This window comes from Mytilus galloprovincialis, chromosome 14 (assembly GCF_965363235.1).
Source record: "Mytilus galloprovincialis chromosome 14, xbMytGall1.hap1.1, whole genome shotgun sequence".
Lineage (NCBI taxonomy): Eukaryota > Metazoa > Mollusca > Bivalvia > Mytilida > Mytilidae > Mytilus > Mytilus galloprovincialis.
This window is the reverse complement of record NC_134851.1, coordinates 63690728-63702484: the sequence shown is the minus strand read 5'-3', so window position 1 is coordinate 63702484 and position 11757 is coordinate 63690728.

Here is an 11757-nt window from a genome sequence, read left to right as displayed (position 1 = left end):
CTTGTAACGAAAGAAGAAAGTATGCTATATACACTTACTGGAAATGTGAAGATATGATTGACGCTAAAAAATATTCTCCTTGAAAACATATATCTACGTTTCGGCAATAAAGTGTATCGACAGGAAGTTTGTATTCATAAGGCATTCACTGTGCCCATTTAACAGCATATTTATTTCTGTATTACTGTTAATCTCAGTTTATTACCAAACTCAGTAAAGACACGTCATTGTTACATTTGGTTGATACATTCAACAATACCTGCCGTTATCGTGGTGATATTTTATCGTTAAATAATCCAGATTTCTCTAAATATTCAATCACAATTAACCAAAAAAGGAACTTACTTAAACCAAATATAACATAAACAGCCGTGGTTGTTCTTTTGTAGATTTAGACATTTCAGTTTTTAAAGGGAAAAGCTATACTAAAATTTAAGCCAAAAGAGACGATTTTTCATTCCCTATTGTTTTCCTTTTTTAAACGGCGATGTTCTTTTCGCTCCATCATACGGTGTATATATATCATAAATCGTTCGTAAGGCTCGTGTGTGTAGTGATTACATAGATTTTACTTAATGTATCCCTCGTAAATTAATAAGTCAGGGATTTCATTACCATACATAACTTTAAACTTGGCTGTACCTATAGAAAACGGTATTTGACATCCTAAATTTTACGAAAGTCATTAATCGATTGAGAGAAAACAAATCCGGATTACAACCTAAATCTGAGGGTAACACATCAAATATAAAAGAACACAACGAAACAACCGAAAAATTAGTGCAACAAAAAACCAAAACGTCAATGCAAGACACACAGAAACGAACTATTAGTTTTCCTGAACATGATTTTGTGGGTAGAGAAATACACAATTCAATAATACAATAGAGTATTACGACAAGCAAATGGTAAAGGTAGCTATACACAACTTGAAGTTTAGTTACGCATTATGGCCGTTGTGATTTGTTTTAAAATGGAAGTTTTTGTACAATAAAATTGATTTTAGATAGTTGAAGATTAATGTTGCCTTTCTTGTTGGTTTATATGAACATTTAGATTGTTTTTATCATGTTTTATAGGCCTTCTTTATGTTTGACAGTCATTATTCTCATATCCGTACTGCCCATAGATTTAGAAATTATTGTAGTTTTTTCAACAAAGATTTGACGCTCGATCTTTTCGATTCACTTCTTTGGAAAAACGAGCAGAAATGCATATGATTTTTTTAGACCTCTTGATAGATACATGTCTATGGTTTCAGGAAAAGTATTACTCTAATTGATTGAAAATTTTCATCGCACTTAATCTTGAGACTTTTGTCACATGTTCATACCCCCTTTTTGTACTTTTTTGTACCAAATAAATGCAAATTGTTGTCATGGTTACACCAAAAAGAGATTATATTTCACCATAAACAAATATTAAGCCTTATTTCTTAGAAAGGAAGAGAAAGAGGGTGTTAAAATTATGTGTGTCAAATTAATTTTTTCCCCTAACTGTGTATTGCTACCTTATACAGCATGCACAGGTACCAGGCTAATAATTTAAAACGCCAGACGCGTGTTTCGTAAAATTGTACTTAAAGCTATTGAACTAAAAGCACGGAAATCATTATGTGATCCGTGTGAATTATCGAACCTTCAAACACACTTACTAATACAGATTATCTTACCAATGATGTAATTTAAACTTTGAATATAGTTTACATTGGCACATACATCGATTTTGTCATCAGCAAATTAAAACATAACTAAATGTATATTCTTTTCAAACGGGATGTATAAAAAACTAAATCACAAAAAAATACTTGATTGGGGTACTTACCAAGTTTTGTAAATAATAAGTAGCTGTCAAATATATGTGAGGTTTAGTAAGCTTTAAAACTAAATTTTCTACCATTTTCTTCATGAAATTGTCTGTACCAAGTCAGAAATATGACGGATGTTTTCCAATTGGTCTGTTAGTGATTAATGTTTGCAGCTCTTATCGTTTTTCACCCTTTTCAATTTGCATTAGAGTTCGGTATTTAAAAAAAAAATGATACACCTGCAAAGCGTGTTCTTCTTCAAAATACCCATGTTAAAATTTCATGAATCGATTAAGAAGATACACATCAAAAAGATATAAAATGGATTCGGCGACAGGGTCAGCGTATCTTGCCACACATGCATGACCGTTCGTGCAAATTAATACTAAGCTATTCCAGAGAATAATCTGAACCTGTACATAAATATGATGACTATTTATATTATATGATTTTATTGTGACAAGAAAAAAACACAGTACATCAACATTTACCTAATTATTAACTGTATACGACCAAGAGTGATATAGGAAGAAAACAAAAAATTCTCCTAGTCATGCTGTGATATAAACTTACAGCAATTAAAATTCAAATTGATAATCAATTTTTATTACTGTGCATGTTTAATAAATGCTATTATGTTTGTTTCCCCGTGTAAGTCTCGGTTGCCTTTGGTAAATCAGTTCGTTAAACAGGTGTATGTGCGTGTTTGCTTTACGCAATAAGGGAAATGGTGTGATGAAGAAATAATAATTCGAGATTAAAAGAAAAAGACGTTTTGGACATAGTAATAGAGAACAGACATTCACTTATATATCTGACCCGTCTTTTGACATTTATATATCGGCTTTGATATTACTGAGGAATGATATGTCATCTGCTTAAAAATAAGAAATAAAATTTCAAACGGTTAATGATAACCTTTCAGTAATCCTAAATTGATTTTAAAATATCATGTACTCTGCCTATATTAGTATTGGTCGTATAGCTTTTTAAGTTTCTTCATTTTTATAAATCTGTTCCTTTCAAATGGGAATGTTGAAGTGCGTTGATAGACGTTCTTTAAAAAAAGCGCTTGTTATGGAGTCAAATTAAAATGTTAAATTTTTATTTAAATGATTGTGCGTATCTGACCCAACTGTTTTCAAATATGTCTTAAGTAAGTTAATGGATCTAGAATATTTTGTTACTATAACAGTCATTTGTTTTTCTTTAAACATATGACACTTGAATTATCCATACTAATTCTAAAGAAGTCTGTATAGGTTATTAATTTAAATCACTCACCGTTTTGACATGCGTCCAATTTATTCCGTCATTCTTGTTGAAAAACGAAGCTTGTTCTTCAGTAAAATATGCATTGATTATATCTGTAATTTGTTCGTCTATAGCTTGTGTATTGTTCCCAGGGGGTACAGGTGGAGAAAATGTAGCCATGTTATCTAAATATACCAACCGCTAAACCCTAAAAAATACATTAACAAACTTGAGAATGGAAATGGGGAATGTGTCAAAGATTCTTCAACATGGCGAAAAAATCCAGCACCCGGAATCGTCATTCAGCTTGCCCCTAAACAAAATGTGTACTAGTTAAAAAAAAAACGGACGTCATACTAAACACAAATTTATAAAACAAATAAATAAACTAAAATTAAAAAAAAATTACAACACTAACACTATCTGGGACAGGCGCAAACTGAAATAGGGTTCATGTGTCGAGATATCTGAACCCTCTCCTTAGCCAATGAAGAATAAACAAACACACAGCAATACGCACAGTCATTTCATATATTACATTGTTCAAGGTCAAATGGTATTTCTGTTTTAAAACTTGTTATGATTGTTAATCACTATCACTAAACCAACATAGATATATAGTCATTGACATACTCGGTTAAAAAAGTAAGGCCATTAAACCCTTTATTTGTGTCTCATTCATAATTGGAAAATTTGTGAAATTGAAGATTGTAGATTTTGATCATTATAATATGAGAATCAAAATATCATTCAGATAACATTTCCGGCTATGGGCACTATCTCGTGATTTTAATGTCAAGTGGTTCTCCGTGTTTAAATTTAAAAAAAAATGAATTTAAACAAAAAAAAAACATATTGTACAATTAATATCTACTGAACTTTTAAGCAAAAAACGAATAGAGATTGGAAACGCGTAATGTGTCATAAGACAACAGCCTGTGTTACGAGCAAATAAATGCAACAGTATTATACTGCTGTCATGAATTGATTGAGAAAAAAAAAACAAGTCCGGGTTGCAAACCAAAACTGAGGGAAACAAATCGACTTTAGGAGGAAAACTTATACCATATCTTCTTTTTATATATAGTTGTTAATTTCTGTATCAGGTGATCTCTTGTGGAGATTTGTCTTATTTGCAATCATACCTTATCTTCGTTTTGATGTATTGTAAATGGGCTAAATATGATTATGATCGATGCTTCATTCCCCTGAGCCTTTGAATTCGCCATTTGTTAAATGACTTTCTGTTTTAAATTACGCTTAGAGTTTGATGTTTTTGTCTTTTTATTTTCCACTAACCTGAACAGGTGCACACTAATGCCCAACTAACTTTGTTCTTTTTTTCGAAGACGTCCAAAATTACAGATTTATATCTATCATTATCTGGGATAATGAAAAAATGAAAGACATTATTCGGTACAATGCACTTTGATATTCAGACTGACACTGATAAAAGGCATTTATTGTGTCAACACGATCATAGTACTTTATCTCTTTGTACACGAGTATCTTTGATCAGTGTATTTGTACATAACTATCCTTTATCTGTACTTTGTCTGAATGAAGTTAACGGGTAAAACCTTGTCTAGCTCAAAACATTTCCTTTTTAATGACAGTTGATCATAGTTTGATTATGTTGAAAAACCAGTATGAACAAACAAAAACATACAACAAAAATACATAATTGTTAAATGAGACAAAAACTGTGTAATAATACTTGAAGGACATACATTGTAAATATACAAAATAACTGACTCAAGCATTTAAACCAACATAAACAAAAACTGACAAAGACGACATGAACTATTGCTGTTGTACACAACAGTACGAACAGTAATTAATTGAAACATAACACCAAACAAGTATGCATTGTTCGATACATTTCCTATACAGAAAGATAAACAACATATAAATACAAGAGTAAACAAAATAAAAACAACATTACACAAACAATATTTTGCCAGAATCGTACCTCTGTATGTACCTGCTCCGAGAGCGACCAAAGCCTTCAACCTGAAAGCTGGGTGTACATTTACCAAACGTTGTCAAAATGTGTACTAAAAAACTTTCCATTTAAGTACAAAATTTGGGAAACATTACTTAACTAGCAATAAAATGATACACATGAATTTAAAGGGACACTAGCTGTCAAATTCCTGACTTGGTACAGGCAGTTTTTAATGTAAAAATTGGTGAATTAAACCTGCTTTTAAAGCAATAAACCTCAATTTTATGACAGTCGCATCAAATTCCGTTATATTTACAACGATGCTTTAACAAAACAGACATAATATGTAAAGTTGTATTGAAAATAAAATTGAGAAATTAAATCTCACCAATATAACACTTACTTACTTTACTTACTGTTCTTGAACGTCATTGGCGTGTAAGGCAGTAAGGAAGCATACAGCATTGTTTAGGAATTGTAAAACATAGAGATGCAAGTATTTCAATAGTTTTGCACGAATTTGTTTACACTTACCTACTTGTATTCTGTCCTTTGTCAAAGATTAAAGTTCAGTGAAAATACTTGGTGTTACCTGTAACGAACTCAGGGTTTTACGATAAGGTAATGATAATGTAATAAAACTCGAACAGTTAAGTTGATAAACCGGGGATTTCCCGATGTACACACCCACAACAACATGGCGTCTATACATTAATCTGGCCAGACACAGGTAAATTTGATAATTTGTTTAAAGAAAAAATGTAATGTTATGTATTTTATCAACTTCGTCTACTAGTATCTTGTTTTATACTTTAGATACTTAAACAAAATGTTTTACCATCAACACAATGTAAGGATTTATTTTTAAGTGCCGATATCTTGTTTTGCGCTATGAGTCGACATATATTAGTGACACTGTATAGTCGTTTTTCCTGTCGTCAATAACTTAGAAAGGGCAATGTCAGTTATAGGTAATAAACAGTTGGATTACAAACACAAACACACAACATGGTTTTCACTGATTTAATCGGTTTCGTTTAAATTTCAAAAAAGGTATTTGTTAATAGATATACAAAGATGTTGAATGAGTGCAAAAGAGACAACTCTCCGTCAAAGTCACAATTTATATAAATAACCATTATAGGTCAAAGTATGGGTTCAACACGGAATCTTGGCTTACTCCAAACAGCAAGCTATACAGGGCACCAAAATGTCTAGTGTGAAACCATTGAAACAAGAAAACCAACGGTCTTATCTATATAAAAACCAAGAAGCGAGAAACACTTGTATTGTAACACTAATTTTGTAACACGATGAAGACTGCTATACCCATATTTTGACTATCTTATCTATTATGTCTGTTTAGTTCACGCATCATTGCAAATATAACGGAATTTGATGAGACTGTCGTACAAAGTGAGAGGTTTAGCGCTATTAAAACAAGATTCAATACACCATTTCTACATCTGAAAATCCCTGTACCAAGTCGAGAATATGAAAGTTGTTGTCCATTCGTTTTTTAAGTGTTTTGTCATTTAATTTTGCCAAATGATTGTGGACTTTCTGTTTTGATTTTTCTTTGAGTTCAGTTTTTTTGTGATTTTACTTTTTATAAACCAGATCAACAAACGACAACTACTAAACATCAGATTCCTGACTTAAGACAGGTGCAAACAATTGTAGCGATTTTAAATGTTTTAATAGGTACCAACCTTCACCCTTATCTAAAACCATTATATAACATCACAACATAGAAAGACACACTATAAGATATCAATTGACATGGCTTAACTCAATCAAAAGACATATTTACACAGGTGAACATAGACTGAACGAATAAATGTTATCTGTTATACAATGTAAATACAAAATTATTAAAATAAGGGGTGAATAAAAAGCAAAGAACCTCAAACAGATATAATAGTAGTTGATGGTACAGCTATGATCAATTCGAGACCACCGCGTGGAACATACACTTTTGATGAAAACGCAAAAGATGTGATTTTTCCGTACTTTATCAACCTTTTTTAAAAACATTTAAGAGTATACGTTATCTACGATATTTACATAGAAAACAGTATTGAAGCACAAACACGTCAATCGAGTGGTGCTGGAACTAGATGGAAAGTTGTCAACACCAGTAAGAATCCGATGCTTGATCAAGCTTTCTTCCAGTGTACGAAAACAAGACGGATTTGTTTTATTTTCTTGTTAACAATATTTGCTCGATTCCATCTGACAAAATGATTTTCGTGACAAAAGGCGAAAATGTTATGATAAATTCTTGTGATGACCATTATGATCTCAGTCCTTGTAATCACGGAGAAACAGACACAGGGATATTTGTTCATATCAAAAGTGCAGCTAAAAAGAGGTGCAAGTCTTAAACGATAATCAGCTCAGACACTGAAGTATTGATTTTGGTTGTGTGTCTATCATTAACAATACAATACTTTGGGTATAGACCTGCTGCGGTTTCCGATTCACGAAATTAATCATGCTCATGGTCGTAAATCAGAAACTTTGCAATTTTTTTCATGCTTTTACTGGATGTGATACAGTCCCCAATTTTCATAGAAAGGGAGAGAAATCGGCATGGCAGAAGTGGAAAATATTAACAGTGAAGCTGATATGGAGTTGAGAGAGGCATTTGTTGTGGTTATATACCATGGAAAAACTACAACAACATATGCCATCAACAAATCCGGGCTTGAACTGTTTGCACGCAAACAAAGAGAGTTTGACACAATTCCATCCATTTAAGCTGCAGAGCTTGAGCATAACAAACAAGCTACATTCCAAGGTGGCCATGTATGGGGACAGGCAGTCATACATGAACAACATCTACCTAGTCTGCGTGATTGGGGATTGGTTAAGGAGAACACAGATGGGTTGTTGATTCCTCATTGGACACAATTAGCAGCAATTGCTGCACCTTGCCAAGTGTTACACAGTGTGGCTGTTAGAAAACGTGTTCTGGTAGTTGTAAGCGTTACAAAGCTGGCTTGACATGAACAACATTGTGTTCCTGTAGCCGTTAAAACGGAATCCTAGGAAACCATGGAAGTTTATTACATTGATCAATCATCAAGCATGTGTTTAATAATTACCGAAATATCAAACGGACATTTCTATCGCATATCCTCAGCTCTATTATTTCCCTCGAGAGTAGGAACTTTTACGTCCCTAACCGGAAAATATAATTATTTTTACAATTGCTGTCTATTTAACATATTTTCATGTCATTTTATTATATTTCAAGTAGTTTTCATGATCTATATTACGTTGAAAATGGTAGGGATAGTATTTCAATCTCCACTATTGAGCAAAATGATGTCAATTTTTAATTCAAGATGGCCGCCGTAAAAGAAATGAAAACATGTTGGCTACACCTCTTATATGATAAAGTACACCCTAAAGAATGTCTTTGACGAATCCTATGCTTGTATCACCATTTGCATGATTTTGTCAAATTTCGATACTAAGCCGTCCCACTGGCATAGTTTCCCCGGGGTCAATTATTTTTTCGCTACCTCTTTCGCCAAAATAATATATTTTTCGCCATTTTTATATTTTATACGCCAAGTAATGTGAGTATATTATTTGTTTAAAAATTTCCTTCACAAATGTTCGTTTGAAATTTTCCTTCTTTCAACCTCTTCCCCCTCCCCCCAACAAAAGGAGATGAGTTTGTCCCATTGCTATCTATAATTTTCTCTTAAATTTATCGTTTAGTCTCAATTGCAATAAATAAAGTCAAAATATTTACTTTGAAAAAAGTAAAACTTTGCTTTTTTTAACGTAAAGGGGGGGGGGGGATTCATTATATTTGGAACACTTTTCCCAAAAGAGGAGTCAAGTGCACTTACTCTTAACTAAATAACACAAAATTCTTGGACATATTTTGACCATTATACGTGTATAGTTCTTCGGGAAAGGTTTCTTCAAATAATATAAATATGAAATGTACCCTTTTCTATTAAGATTATTTCCCAAATGATGAATTTTAATCGCCACAATTATTAAATTTTCGCCGCCAGCGGAAACCCTGATAATGGAATCTGAAATTGTACCACGTGACATGTTTTTACACACTGCACCTACACGGTCGTCCCTCATTAAATTATCTGAAGAAAAAAAATCCGACATTTACAGTAATATTCACCGGGAAATAAATTTATTAGGTTATTAGATATATAGTTTAAATGAAGAAAGGAAATATTTTTACAAAATAAATAATTTTGTTGTTCATACTACAAAGTAGCGAAAATGTAAAAATGAATAGTCATATCAAACACATATCAAAGTTAGTTTATAGACGAGGTATAACCATAAAAAGGCAAACATGTAATCAGAAAACAGCATTACTAACCATTACTAACAGTATCAACAGGTCAAATCCACAAGAAAGTGCAATTTGGGAGTATTTACAGTTACTGACAGCTTGTTAAAAACCAAAAACAATAAAAAATACAAAATGTATCTGAGACTAAAATCAACTAACACACGCTCTATGGATATAGTATTTTCAACACATTGTTTTCGCAGAGGGTTTACATTTTTTTACGTTTGCGTTTTTATTGTTAGACCATACCATACCATACCATGTGATTATGGACTTTCCGAATTGATTTTCCTCTAAGTTCAGTATTTTTGTGATTTTACTTTTTATACATGTTTCATGAATTAATATATTATATTTATTATTATTATGCAGTGTATATTTACCAAGGACTACAAAAACATTGTCGATTATATAAGGCATTTCAATTAAAGAGGAAGGTATGTTTAACAGATTCAGAAAACTTGTACATGAGGACCAAAGACAGGTATGTGTTTCTATATATATATTTATAAAATTAATGTTTTACTTTTGTTAGGCATCTCAAAGAAATGAAAACAAATACTTATCTAACTTGTTTTACTTTAGAGCTCTTTCTGTTTATGTCAATTTAGAATTGTATCAACGGATGCATATCCTGCATTAAACATCCACCGACCTTTTTAATTTCAGGTTTGATTGTTATTTTTAAGTGAAATACCACATACGTTTAGCTTCTGTCTCTGGATTGCTTATCATACCAAATAATAATATCATCTAGATTAATACTTAAGTTCATTTCTTCATTGGCTCTATTTTCTACATGTCGATACATATTTTAACACAGTGATTTGCCTAATATAATCTTATCACTGTTATTCAAAAAGATGTGAATGGTCCCCTAACAGATTGACCACAAATGATTTGACATGACTTCAAACCGTGAGTTAGTTGTATAGACTTGTAAAACATATCCAAAGACATTTGTAAATTCAATAGAGAAAATTCTCAAAGGAATCGTGGGATTCAGGATACCATGTACTAGACATGTCTCGTTAAATACTAAATGATGAATAATTTATAAAAAAAATGTCCTACAAAAATTTAGAACCTTGATCAAAGTCAATTGCTTTAGTAAATCTTTTTGAATTGAACACTTGAAACAACAGATTACCAACATTTTAATATTCATGAGAGGAAGTACCTCTTTCAAACTAGTAGCAGCCCCCATTATATAGTCAACATTTACTCGTGCAAGATATTACATTAATGCTAATGATCCTTTAAAAGCGATATAACTATTTTGAATATTCATTCTATTCTGTTATGGATTTAGATTGTTTGGTCTTCATTGACTTAACATTTGAAACATTGTCCAGCTGTATCATGTTTCTATTTTATCTAAAATAAAATGATTTCAATTGTTTGTATGTGTCTGTTTCCCCTTCTTTTAAAACAACTATTGCTTCGTGATATTGACTTATATTGTTTGCCCAGTTTGTTAGGGGGTAAAACTATACGAAATATTCTTGTCTAGTTTTCTTCGGAAGGAACGACATAAGGACTTGTTTCATCTGAGCGTCGCTGGTTGTTCTTGTGTGGACGAAGCGACCAGGTCTGGCGTATCAAATTGTAAACCTGGTACCTTTTGTTAGCTATTATTCGTGTGTTTCTCTGTCCTATATTTTCTTCCATTTATTTGTACTGTAGTCCTGTCATGTAATGTTATATTTAACATTGAGATGAAAGCGGGAGGTTTGGAATGCCAAACAACCAGTTCAACCCACCATTTTTTTTTTCGTAAAATGTACCGTACCAAGTCAGGAAAATGTGTCTAAACCACACCGTCAAAAATTGTTCGGACTCGATGTTATCTAATATTCGGCACAATGACGGAACATCTATTGACAGAAGAAAGGTAGGTTTCTCCTTATTTTTTTTATTTTTTTTATGATATTGAAAAATATATATATACATATACAACTGTTTTCTATTGTGAGATGCAATATTTTCTACAATCGTTCTACATTAACGGAGAAATAAGTAAAAATGCACGTCAAAATGACGAATTGAGTGAACCTTGCCTCGAAATTGTTTAATTTCTCGTTAAATTGTTCACATTGTACGGAAAGAAAGGTACGGGATGATAGATACTGACACGGAGATTGACAAAATAGTTATTATGAGCATCTCAATACTGGTATTTATGTGTATGGAACGAAAGAAATGGGTCATGTCAAATTAATATACATCCGGTTTTATCAATGTTGTTTACTTCACAATCACCCGGTTTCGTTTATATATATCACCCGTTTTTTTTGTGTTTTTTTTTAAACTAACAATTTATGAAAAGCAACATTAACACGGATCTGAACAGTGTCTTTTGAAAGAATTTGAATATATATTTATTGTAAAGTAAACTTGGCG